At 34.0% G+C, this 13228-nt stretch overlaps 1 protein-coding gene across 11 annotated transcripts in view; it reads right to left on the bottom strand.

Moving 5' to 3' along the window:
* CDH18 (cadherin 18) overlaps positions 1–13228 on the bottom strand; it is a 536769-nt gene that overhangs the window by 319774 nt on the left and 203767 nt on the right. For all 11 annotated transcript variants that reach the window (XM_042806880.1, XM_042806879.1, XM_042806882.1 and 8 more), the window contains one exon: positions 8977–9062. The gene's annotated coding sequence lies outside the window, so the exon portion shown is untranslated. The remainder of the gene's footprint in view (positions 1–8976; positions 9063–13228) is intronic.

Raw genomic sequence — 13228 nt, 5'->3', positions numbered from 1 at the left:
AAATTCCCTATGTACTCTGAATAAGTCAGACATGGATTAAAATAAGAAGCTCCCCACTGCAACTATCTATAAAAAAGGTAAAACTGTTCATGAATAGATCACTAGTTTCATTCAATTAAAAAAAAAAAAAAAAAAAGTATTAAAATATTCAGTAAATATTTTTCCATGCACTTTTTTCAACTTAAAAATCTGCTTTGAAATAGGGAGAGATGAATTAAGATACAGGTAGTAAAGGACCCTAATGGAAGCACAGTTTGTGGAATCATATGATTACTTCAGAATCTACCCTTACATGAAAAAAATACAAAATCAATATGAAGAAATAGTTCCAACCATTACAAAGTGTGCTGTCTGTCAAGGTGAGTCCAGAAAAGCTAAGAGCTGCTAATGACCTAAATCTCTGTGCTGGGACTTGCACTTTGGAGAACTGCACTGATATTGGCCAACGTCAGCAACAGGGACATGATGAAGAAATGTCAGAAATGAGTGAGAGTGAGGTATCAGAAAGAGTCCTCAGAGAGGGGGAAAGAATAGGGCCTGATGAGGGGCCTGGAGTTCCGGAAGAAAGTAGTAAAGATCCCTTTAAAAAAAGGTTGGGAACCATTGCTGTAGAAGGTGGTTAAAAAAAGTGACACATACAGACAAAGAAACACCTGCATGCATCTTCAGCGAACCTGAAAGTAACAGACTAACTTATTTATTTCTGAAACACTGGTAGAAGGTCTTCTGAATAAAAAGGTTTGTAACAGAAGAGACCTACAGATACATATTGGTGATTGTCAGATCAATGATTTCTCCATCAGCCCGCGCTTGTGCTTCAAGAATGAGAGGGAAGAGTGAGACATAGCCACATCCACAAGTTTTAGACATTTGAGATCAACATCAGGATGTTTTTGTTTTTTGTTTTTTTGTTTTTTTTTTGGAGGGGGGAGGTTTGTGAAGTGATCCTGTATACTCCTGAAAGCCACAGGAAATGAACTAATGGTGACACTTAGCTCTTGTGAAGATGACATATAGTCAATCTCTTCACAGACAGCATAAAATAGAAATGTCCAAATTTTTATATTCATCTTCTTAGACTGTATGAAGTGTGAAGCTTATCTCTGTTCTATCCATTCAGAATGGCTGGAAATTCTGGGCAGCAGCTGTCTTCTCACTTACAACACAATTTCTCTAACAATTTTATCTCTGAAAGAAAATAAAATAAAACCTCTGTCTAATGACCAATATGGTGATTTACCAAGGCTTGCTAGTATCCACTACTTTTTTTTTTTTTAATAATACCAATGAGTTCTAGCCAAACATATTGGTCAGAAACACATGAAATTTTAGAAGAGACTATTTTGTGAAGCATGGATGTTTTACTTAAATTAATTTTTACTTTCTCTCCCTCTACTTGAGGAGAACTATAACTCACAAGATTCGATGCATTTAGATCTGTTATTGAGCACCTGGCTAACACAGAATTCAGTCTCATTTTAAAGGTGAGCACAAAAGGAGAGACCTAGGGAAAAAAAAATTCTGATGACTCAGCATTAAAATCAAATGGATGCAGCCACTTGTTTTAAATTTCGGAGATATTCTTTGTATCTAATTTCTGTTTCTTCCTGTCAGATCAGGTGACAGTGAGCCATTCATTTTGTTCATTACAGCTTCTGTATCACTTTGGATTAGACCTTGCAGGCTTGGATTAAGTCTATTCTTAGTGCTTCTAAATCAAACCTGTGTATTCGATTTTCATTTTATCTGGAGCAGTACTGTAGCAGGATTTCACAGGACACCCCTACTATTTCTTACAACAGACCTGACACTCAACAGAATTAACTTGAAAATTAACACAGCTGTTAAAACAAAATATCAGTGTATTTCATGAGTTTCAGAAATTACAAATGGCAAATAGATACATGAGATGAAAGCCTGTATAAAACAACATCAAAATGTTTTTTCCACCACCTTTCCTAATATATTTGAAAGCATATGTGGAATAGTCAACTGTTAATTACTGCAGATGTATGTATGAGGATTCTCCCTACCTGCAGTAAGGAACACCAAAAAGATAGCAGGTCTTTTACACATAGCACACATGAGCTAAGTTCCAACTCATAACTGTAGTAGAAATCTATGAGGCTCGACTCTTGAACCAGCATCATCCACTACAAAATTTAACAGATTTCTTCTCTTCTCATAGCCAGCATTTATTGTGCTGCTGCAGCCTGCCTGGTCCTACGATCCAGTGTGAGTTCTTATAGCTGTGTCTAACCTGGCTCCTCGTAGTCCTCTCTTAAGTAAAAGTCATCTTATATCAGCCAGCATTCTCTCTCAAACACAAATATATCTTAAAATACAAGATCAGAAAAATACACTTCCTCATTTTTTCATTCTTTTAACAACAAAAATCTTAAAATATCAAAAGTCATGTTTTTAAGTATTCCATCTTATAAATTAAAATTGCTGTTTGGCAAATAGTATCTCCAAAAAGTAAAAAAAGTCTTAAAAAAGGGATAGGCTCCCTAACAACAAAATAATAGAAAGTACTGTTGATGGCATCAAGCTCCTTCAGCTAAACTGTACAACTACTCAATTGTAATACATTTTATAAAGATGAGTTAAAGGTTACTGCTGTGTTGTACAATTTTACACAGAAACAACCTTGTATGTTCAATCTGAAATATGGCAACTATTTTTAAATTAAAAAGCACCATTCTAAGTTGTGTCCTTTGCTATATTTATGAGCTTTGTATGTATAGAAATACATATAAAGCACCATTCTCATTTTTCTTTCCATCTGATAATATCTCTTTGAAAAGCATGCTCTTTGGGCACTCACTGCTCTCCTCTCATGCCAAGATCTCTGGGCATTTGGCCATAAATTATAATAGTTGCCTTCTTGCTTCATCTCAAAGCTTTTTGCCAGTATATTGCCTTACTTCCTCTGCCTAAGGATTTGAAATGCACCATCATTTTACTCACGATTGTTCCTGTCCCAGCCTACTTCTGTCATTCCTTCTTTAAATGAAAGTCCTTCACATACACAGGCTGCAAACATATCTGTGCTCTTTCCACATGCTTCCTGTGCTTTTCCTTCCTGTTAGTCTCCATTTCATTGCTATATTGGTAAATAATTCAGCCAGTGTCAAGTCTATAACAGGTTTAATTAGTAACTTTTCTCTGTCCAGGAAGTAGAGTATTTTATGTGTCAACATCTTCATCTGTATTAGGGAATGAAGAAGAGGGTGATGTCACCCAGGAAGCTAAGTGCTGATATCAATCAGTCCTGTGACCTAATTACAGACCCATTAAAACTGACACAGAATACAGAAGAGAGAGAGATGCTTTGTGTATTGCACAGATTTCCTTCCTGGTTTCCCCCTTTTCCCCTGAAGTTAATTGTGTGCTATCTATAGATGGCTGGAAAGTTATCTCAAGAGCAGGGACTGATCAGCTTCAGCATTCAAAAATTGATCCATTAAAAATAAGCAGAAAATATTCCACTGAGTGTGGGCCAGATCTGGACACCATAATTTTAGAGAATTTGGAAGAAATAAGTCTAGTCCATATTCCTGTTCAGGCAACCTTACTGGTTAAATTAAGCATTGTTTTGTTTGTACTTGACAATCTTTTAAAACTAAACTCATTTCACTGTAGGAAACAGAAATACCAATTACTCTTTTCTGCTGAAGAGATGGTTCTTTCTTAATTCATATTTTAAAAGAATTATACTGCACTATTTAGCTGTTTCATAAAGATTCTGTGTAGAAAAACTGTAACTAGAAGAAGCAGAAATCAAAAATTGCAAGAATAATCAAATATTTGTTGGGAAAATGATTTATATTGCTAGAAAACCCACAGAGTTAACAAAACCCTGAAATAACAAAATTTTGAGCAAAAACTGACACTTGTGCATTTGTAAGTCCTAGTTTTCAATTGCTGTTAGTGATATATGTTAAGCTGTGGTCCCAGGTGTTCCAAAAGAAAAAAAAAAAAAAAAAAAAGTATGTATTTTTGTTCACTTCCTGGAATTTCACTGGAGAGAGTAAAAACAATAACCATTTGAATTATACAGATACAGGGAAAACCAGAAATAGAAGCCTGAATTTCAGTGTCCTTTTGGATCTGCTAGGGTTAGGGTAATAAATAAATTCTTAGGGTAATAAGTAAATTCTAATCAACAATATCAAGCACTGTGCAAATACAAATAGAAAGTTAGTATGTGCCAGAACCAACACATTTTAATCAGTCATGTATACAAAATGACTGACACCTTGCTGATTAATCACACCTAATGCAGGCTTTGCATGCAAGAAGCAAACCCACTTTTCGCTCTGAAGCTGCTTCAAAGGGGATGGCTTTTGCATCAGAGCCCCCATGGCAGCCGTGCACCATTGCTAAATGCCAGGGCCCTGGTTCACCTCTCCCTGCCCTCGGGAGCTGCCTCGGCCCTGGCGCGGTGCGACTGTGTCTGCCATGAAGGGGAGGGCACGGCCAGTGCCCTGCTGCCCCTGCACGCAGATATGCCTCCTCTGCACAGGCAAGTTGGCAGCTTGGCCATTTTGATTAGGAATCTTAAGTCACTTCCTTCAACGGAAGTGATAAATACAATTAATTCTTCCCCTTCTTCCTGATTCCTCATGTGGTTATATTCCACATGCAATCCTCAGATGTAGTTCCACTGCTTTATTCCTAGAGTAGAAAGTAGGTGCCACTGAAATCACGTAGGAAAGCAATCTGGTGAGTATCCAGCGATTTTCTTTATGACCCCAAAAGGGAGCACACAGGGTAGATGGAGTTCAGATGGATTTCGCAAAAGACATACAAAATACCTAGGTTTGGTAGTTTTAAACAAGAATGGTTGCACAAAAGAAAACCACGGACTGGTTTCAACTAAGCCAGTTTCTCATCTAGACTGGTCACAATAATGGCTGACTTTTTTTTACTCTTAAGTTTTGATCTTGTATTTAGAAGTTTACCTTGAAATCCTCCTAATGTATTTAGATCAGATGGTTGAGTATCTACTGTTTTTATGACTTCCAAGAACAATTGTGTATTGTGATTGTTATGCAATCAAACTAATAAACTTTTTTGACCTGAATAATCAATCTGAAATGGTCCCAAAATAATTTTTTTTTGAAGACATACAGTGTGATAAATTTCTAATCAAATCGTTCTGCCTTTTACATCATTAGCTCAAATGTAATCAAATCCTCTTAAAACTGAGCAAAATATTGATCTGTTTATATAAATTTTAAAGCCAGAAATGTGAATTTGTGAAATATTTCTTTCAGCATTATTTCAGTTTTTAAAATGATTTTCAGAGTAGAAAACCTTGAAAAGCTCAGAATATTTAATTTTCATATATTCAAAATTTAAGTTGGCTTTTTTTGTAAACTTCAGTCAGCTTCCTGCTTTAAAATGTTTTTCAACTTAATTTGACAAAACACTCAAAACATTCTGCAATGTTTCTGAATTTTCAGGAAAGTAAAATGCCAATTTTTCTCGTGGTACTAAGGGAGGCTAAAATCCAATGTTGACTAAGAGTCCATTTTTTTAGGCCATTAATTTCTTGGTTTCTATCTTGAAAAGTGAGGCTAGCATCCAACAACACTGAATCTCAGTTCTGCACTTCAACCTTGCAAGAAGGGTGAGAGTTTCTTTAGCCCCATCATACATATGTATCTGTGATAAGGTAGCTCTGAAACATCCATTTGAACTTATCAAGTCAGGTTTTGACACAGACATACAAAAGGTTATCAAAATTTAGGGTGCTCCATGTATAAACTCTTTTCATGTATTAATTTTTAAAAGGTAGATACATCAAAAGACTGCAGTATGCAGTTCATACTGTAGCAAAACTGTACACATACTTTATGTGTGTATAACCATCTAGAAAGACAATATATGCACAGGACCACTGGGAAGATCAGATGACAATTCTAAATCAGAGAAGCAAAATTAAATCACCGGGCTTGCTATTTTTTTCAATTTTCCACAAGTTCTGCTCTAACAGTTGTCAGGATATCAAAAATCACACAAAGAGAAGGCTAATAGTTCAGAGAGTCTGAGCTCTACATTTCAGAGAATACCTTATGTTCTCTGAACACCCGGAAGAGACAAATGTAAATTGGAGTATTATGCATGGAATAAACTAGCATAGATACATAAGCTACATACAAAAGTTTCACTCAACATCTGGTACAGAGCCTCTTTAATTCAACAGTAACATATACTTCAGGTTAATTGGGAGCAAGCATGGTTTAAATACATTTATAAGTTTCCATTTATTTATTTCATTAAAGTTTAATAAACCAGTAAGGCCGACTATTTCAAAAGCATCAGCATAAACATTTTCAGTAGTACCTTGCACTGTTTGATAAAGAAGGCCTGTATCAACAACAGGAGATATTGAAGTACAACTTCAGATAACCATAAAATCATTTGTTAAAGCCTAATGTGAAGACTCTGAGGAAGGAAATATATGTAGAAATAGAGAGAGGATGAACAACTCTTAGCTACAAAAATTCTCTCTCCCTTTCTCTGATTATTATATAACATAAAGGCTCTCATATGGGAAAGTCAGAGTCATCTGTCACCGAAGATTATGTTTACCATGGAAACTACCATTACTGAGTAATTTGAAGTCACTTGGGTAACCTGACCATAACACCACGCTGTAAAGTGTCAGAAATGTTGCAACTGCAGATTAAATAATCCATTCAAAATCCACTTGAAATCAGACAGTAACCTGGCCATCACATAACTCTATGAAATTACAGAAATACTAAACCAAACAAGATTAAATAATCTGGCAGATGGAATGAGAAAGTACAGACATGTTTTGCTTCTTTATTTTTTTTTTCCTCATAATACGTTATATTTTGCCTGGTGCTTTACAATTACGTCTCCATAACCGAAAGAAAGTGAAGATTTTTATAAAGGCTTAAAAAATTACATAATAACAAAATTTGTATGGGAATGTTGAGAGATCAGACTTGGCAAAAATATATCAAACTTCAGAAATACATATGAAGCTAAAGCATACTGATTAAATATTAATTATTTTACTCAGTGTCTTGCTTCAGCAGACCCACTAAAATGAGATCCTTTTTTCTTTAAACATCTATTGTAATGGCTGAATATAAAAATATTGCCTTACCATCCTTCTGAGAGCTACATGTATTCAACACTGATACTATGAGCTTCTATCCTTAGACTACAAATCAAATGCAATTTGCGAGACAAATTGTGCCCTGAGGAACAAGTATGTATCTCAATGGGAGTCATGAAAAGGCAATGGAAATTTTTCATTTATCAAAAAGCATTGTGCTCAGATGTTACTGGCACATGTGTAGAGCCTCATCAAAAGTTCAACAACAGTTTTAAATTCCTTTTTCCAATATAAAATTTAGGTATACTGTCAGATAAGAGAATAATAGATTAAACATGTTTAAATATATTTGCTGATTTCTCTCTTGTCATTTATTGAAGTACTTCAAATGCTGCTTCTCCAAGGAAACAAGACTGACATTAAAAGAGAGGTATTTGTGGTTACAAGTGCTAGGAGGCAAAAAAAGGTGCTCTGAATGTATTCATTGTGAATAATATTATAGAAAGATAGTTTACAGAACTCAACTTCTCAACCCCAAAAGCTGCAAACCTGTTATTAAATATCTAAAGCAAAGGAAAAGGAAATAATCCTAGAGATCAATGGTCTTGGGCAAGTAAGCAGCTTTTAACGAAAGCTCAAATAAATATAGCCTTTGAGGGAGGAGGAAACTAGCAGGTTTTACTTTAAAGCAGAAAATATATTTTTAGATAAAATATATGTATCACACTATAGTCTTGCATTACTTAACAAGCCATGAGATAGCTGTGTTACTAGCCGAAACTTCTACATTGTCTTTCTATCAAGTCAAATATGAACAAAATTGCACAAATCTGATGGGACTGTAGAAAAGACAACAGTCTATGCTGGTGAGATACACCTCCTGCAAAAAGAAGGGAGTTTCAGGTGAGGATTGAAGTAATCCTCACCTGAACTAATAGCTGAATTTGAGTATTACTGTTGTGAGAAAATGTCTCCTCCAAGAGAAAAAAACCTTGTTCTTTGAAACTCAGTATATCAAAAGAAAGAGAAAACTAGTATTGGAAGGAGTTCCAGAAAAGTTATCTTAAACACAAATATTCCCAAAGCGTAACAGAAGTAATGGTATCTGGGCCCCAGCATTTTTGAGTGTGTGAAGACAATAATTTGCTCTGTTAAAGCTCCTGAACATCCTAGGTGATAACTAGACCTAAAATGAAATTAGCATCAACTCCATATACTTAGTACCCCGCAAGCTTTGATGATACATTTACGAAAGTGGAATGCAACTTGCTGAGTTCAAACAATTTTCGAAACTGAGAAGCAGTGTTACATTGGCTATTTTTAAACGTGTGGAAAGGCAATGATGAATTTCCTTAGTGTATCCTCCAGTAATTCAGTCTACCTACTGATGATTTTATGTTGTCTCCCCTACTGGGTTATCTGTAATTTATTTCTATATCACTCTTTTCTTTACATCTAGTTGATAGAAATGCTTCTTGTACTTATTTAAAACATAGCAATCTATATCACATACAAAATCGAAAGTGTTTACAACTTTTTTCCAGAACATTCTTATTTGGAAATTTTTCACAGTAACTATGGCACATGAAAGCTGTAACTGTGAAGATAGAAGCTCTAGGTTTTTTAGCTTTGCATATGGTTATATCTAAATTTCTAGACAGAAAGATAGTGCCAGATAAAAGAGAAGCCGATTTATAACTAATTCCCCATGCATATCAAAAAAGAGAGAAAAAGTGTATTTTGGAATGTCCTTTCAAACTGAGCTACATCTGAAGATGTGAAAAAGTCACTAATATTGAAAAGCACTCACCACTACTCTTATACATAGCAGCAAGATTAATAAATAATTAACAGCATTTCCAAAACAAACATACCTCAAAGACATTGGTGGTTTAATTCTTCCGAAGAATTACTACCTCAGCTGCCTTTTTGTCTTCTGGTCTTGAATTTGTTGTGTAACCTAGGAAAAATAAATCTCAGTTTACTTTCAAACTGAAAGCATAAGGTTAGACCTAAGGAAAAAAAACTTAATAGCATTGCAGTTAATTCCTCTGTAATCCTACCTCATTATCTTAAGCAAATAAATCTCTGAAAAGGATTGCCTTATTAAAAGTGAATTAGAAAACGGAATGTCATCTGTGCAGGGAGACATTCTCTTAAAATGCAATCAGTAAGGAAGCTCATAAATAGGGCACTATATAAAAATGTTCCTATCAGGCAATCCTTAGCAGATTTTCAACAGATGTGTATGTAACTATGATGTCACAAATTCCTAAAATAAAATATGTCGACATCATTCACCATGAACTTTCAAGAATCTAAAGAATAATATTCATTTATATTCTACAGAAAGAACAATATTATAAAGATATGTAAAATGTATCAAGAGTAGCTATTGAATTGTCATACCTCCCACTCCTGCATGTGATCATGATGTTTGCTTTACTAAGGAGAACTTGAAAAATATTTAAAAATTAAGGTTATTATGTTTTTATTTTAGTTCTATAACCATGTAAAATTCAGGAGGCACAGCCCCTAGGTGCATCTTAACATTCATTATGTATTTTTAGAAGTGCATGTGGAGTGTCTAAGCAGTGAAGAAGTAGTGTGTGCTATAAAGAGAAATCAGACACAAACTACTGTAGTCAGTATCATTAGAAGGGAATAAGTTTTCTCAGAAAATGTTTACCAATTGTAGGTATTTTTTGATATATTATTAAGAAAAAGAAAACATAGGCTATCAGATCTTTGGAAAAAAAAATTAAAAATCAATACTATCACAACAAAGATTTTTTTATTAAGAAGTGAAAACTTTATTATTAACTTAAAAGAAAATAACAGATATCTGTAAAAACAAATTGCCCTTTGCATTTTTAGCTTCATGAGTATTGAAATTCTCAGCTTCACTTTAAAATACTCTTCTTATCCTGTGGGTTATTCCTTACTTCAAATTACTTTGCATATCTGTACCAACACGATCAAAATATTTTAAAAGAAAACAACACAGAACACAGCTCACTTGAAAGGTATGCAAGGATAACAAGACAAAGTGAGTCCAGCTCTGGAAGATGACTGTGGCATATGAAACCTTAATACAATGTGGAAAAAACTAATGAAGGCAGTCTTCAAATGAAAGTAATCGAAGGCAGAAAAAGCCAAAACAGAAATGAAAAACAGCTTCATCGGAGCTTCATTCATACCCAAAAGGCAGCAATGTAGCTAGTTAGAAAAAAGTCAGGAAACTAATTCCTGACAATAGATGGTTGTAAGTCCTTCAGTATTTCTCAGAAAAAAAAAGTATATAATCACACACATGCAAGTTTGAACGTGAGAGCCAAAGCATGCTACAGAAATTAAATCAAGGCACTCAGCATTCACAATAAAATGAAAGAAGTGCCATGTATTACATTATGATGTAAGATTCTTTAAGAGCTAGGAGACTGTATATTTCAGGTTCACAAAATTAAAATAATCACACTGCTACCATTAAGGCCAAATCTTGATTTATACATATTTATGTCAAAGTGGCCTTGACTTGAGGGCTTTGTATTACTTTTTAAAACTATAATATAATGGATTCTTATAAAATTTTTCATTTTGCTCCTTTTGATAACAGTTTTTGAGACTGGCACGGTTCAAGCTGAAACAGCATCTCTTCATCCAAGGGCTATTTTCATCTGCTACAACATTTTCATGGTACACTGAAAATGACATAACAGAGTGACAGTGGTAAAAAATAAAATAAAACTCTTGCTTGAATGACGTATCTTTTAATCAATGTTTAGGTGAAAAGGGACAACAAAACAGATCCTTTCTTTCATGCTTTTTTTTTTTTTTTTCTTATTTAAAGATATTAAGTAAGTAGAAGCTTTCAAATGCATTGTTTCATGGAGCAGGAGCACACATTTAAAAGTTATTTGTAGTCTCTCACACAAATTCTTACACCTTTGTATTTCTAGATTGGTTGGAGTATTTAATCAGATTTATTGATTTTATAGTGTTTGCTGAGATTTAAGAAAATGCCTAATTCTTTCAGTCTACTATTTTTTTTCCTGTTTCTTTTTCTCCTGACTTTGGTTGGCTGGTTGATTGGTTAGGATTTGTTGTTTGTTTGTTTTGGTATTTTAAAGATTCCTACTGAATTAGCATCTTCGTTGTTAATAACTGAAATCTGGTATTTTCTTCTCTACTGTTCTTTAAGAACCACAATTTCAGTAGTATATGCATCTGTAGTATTTGTCAAACATTTTAAGAAATATATGAAGTATTGATTCTTACTGACATCAGACTGAAAGAAACACATGAATTTAGTCTAGATATTTGAAGGTCCCTATTTACTATCAGAAAGGCTTTGTTCTTGAAAACTGACAGTTTCAGGTTTGCTCTCTCTGGTTGTTTTATTCCATTAGTACACAATTGTGTGCAAGCTTGTAAAGAATCACTGATCAGTTTGTACCTTAATATTCAGAGAACTTGAATTTTAGGGACACCTAGAGCCCTAGCTTCTTTAAGGGAAATCCCTGACCCAAACCCCATACTAAGAAAAATTATTAAAACAAAAAAAAACAACAAAAACCAACAACAAAACAGTTTATTCATGAATCACAGGACTGGGTCAGTTATGTTGTGTTATGAAGTATGGACATATATAAGTTTGACTCTTGCCATTGTAGTAGTGATTGTATTCTTGGAAATCATAATTTGCAGGTTTCAGGAATTTTTTTTTTTTTTTTTTTAAAAAAGAAAACACAAACATTTCTTACAGGTTTTTGACTGTCTTGAGTCATGTGAAATGACAAGTTTTCTCCTATGTTAGAAACACTACTATGAATAAAGGCAGGCTTACTAAATTAATAATAAATTTATTTATCTCTACAAAATGAAAAAACAAAACAAAACAAAACAAAAGTAAAACCCAGAAGATAACAAAGTCAATCAGAGTATATGAGTACAATTATTTTGTTATTATTTTGATATTGTGAGGACTTACTCATGTCACTAGTTACTAGTGTTATCCACTTCTTCATTAAAGCTCAGTTTATTTAAAATAACGTGAATGTGGACTACTAGCTACTATTTGTGTTTGTGTCATAGTACCCATATGAAAAGGATTTTCCCAGGCTAACAACAGCTAGAAAAGTGAAGACCACTTCAAATCCGAGATTTTCTCTTGGTTTTCCCGAAGAGAACAATGCTTATTTTTTTACCTTATAAACATGTTGGCATATATTTACATACAGAAAAATTAAACTTACATACAACAGTCACAATGACTAAAGTCTTCAGTTTACAGCTGAAGTCTTCAGCTATGACTTATCTGTAATCTGAAATCAATTACTTGGTCTCAAACAACTCGAGCTGTAATTAGAAATAATGCACTTTCTGGAGACAAGGGACTAAATAATTTTGCTCCTAAGTACTTGATTTGCAATCGCCTGACAAAGGAAGGAGAAAAAGAGCTTAAGCACCAACTCGGAGGAACTGTTTGTATAGGTGGCATTAGCATCACTTAATTGTCTATATAACAAAGAAAAAAATAATGCATCTTAAAAACAAAAAAGGCTGGTGTCATTAGAGAGACAAAATAATAAAAGTGAATTAAAATCCCTTCAAACATCTGTTTATCAAAGCCATGTGCTAACCAAGGGAAGGACAGGTAGAGTTATTGGGTGCACTTACTCAGCCTAAATGAGTTTATGGGATTATTTACTGAACCATACCCTATGTTTAAAACACTAGCCTCAAAGATCCATGGAGGATTTTAAGCTGAAGTGATGTGAAGAAAACACTGGTTGACTATGAATGCCTTTTTTCTTAGTTGCTCATTTTTCCCACCTTTATTTTTCTTTTACATTTTTAAAATAGACTTCTGTTTGAATTATTTATTAATATTTTTATTAATGCCAGAGAAAGCGAAGTTAATATTAAAATGTTCCATGCAAAAATGAGGATCAAGGTGCCTCATATCCATATTTTTTCTGCTGTCCAATTTTTTTTTCCTCTTATTTTCCATTATATGTTGCTCTTCATTAAACACAGAGCTGAACTAGACACAAAAATCCTTCAATTTCCAAAGTTCAGGGATGTTGGAACTGATTCTTTCATTTCTGTTTCTACTTATAACAA

This window comes from Tyto alba, unplaced genomic scaffold (assembly GCF_018691265.1).
Source record: "Tyto alba isolate M040663 unplaced genomic scaffold, T.alba_DEE_v4.0 Super-Scaffold_48, whole genome shotgun sequence".
Lineage (NCBI taxonomy): Eukaryota > Metazoa > Chordata > Aves > Strigiformes > Tytonidae > Tyto > Tyto alba.
The sequence above is the reverse complement of the archived record's forward strand: the minus strand, read 5'-3'. Positions and strand labels throughout refer to the sequence as shown.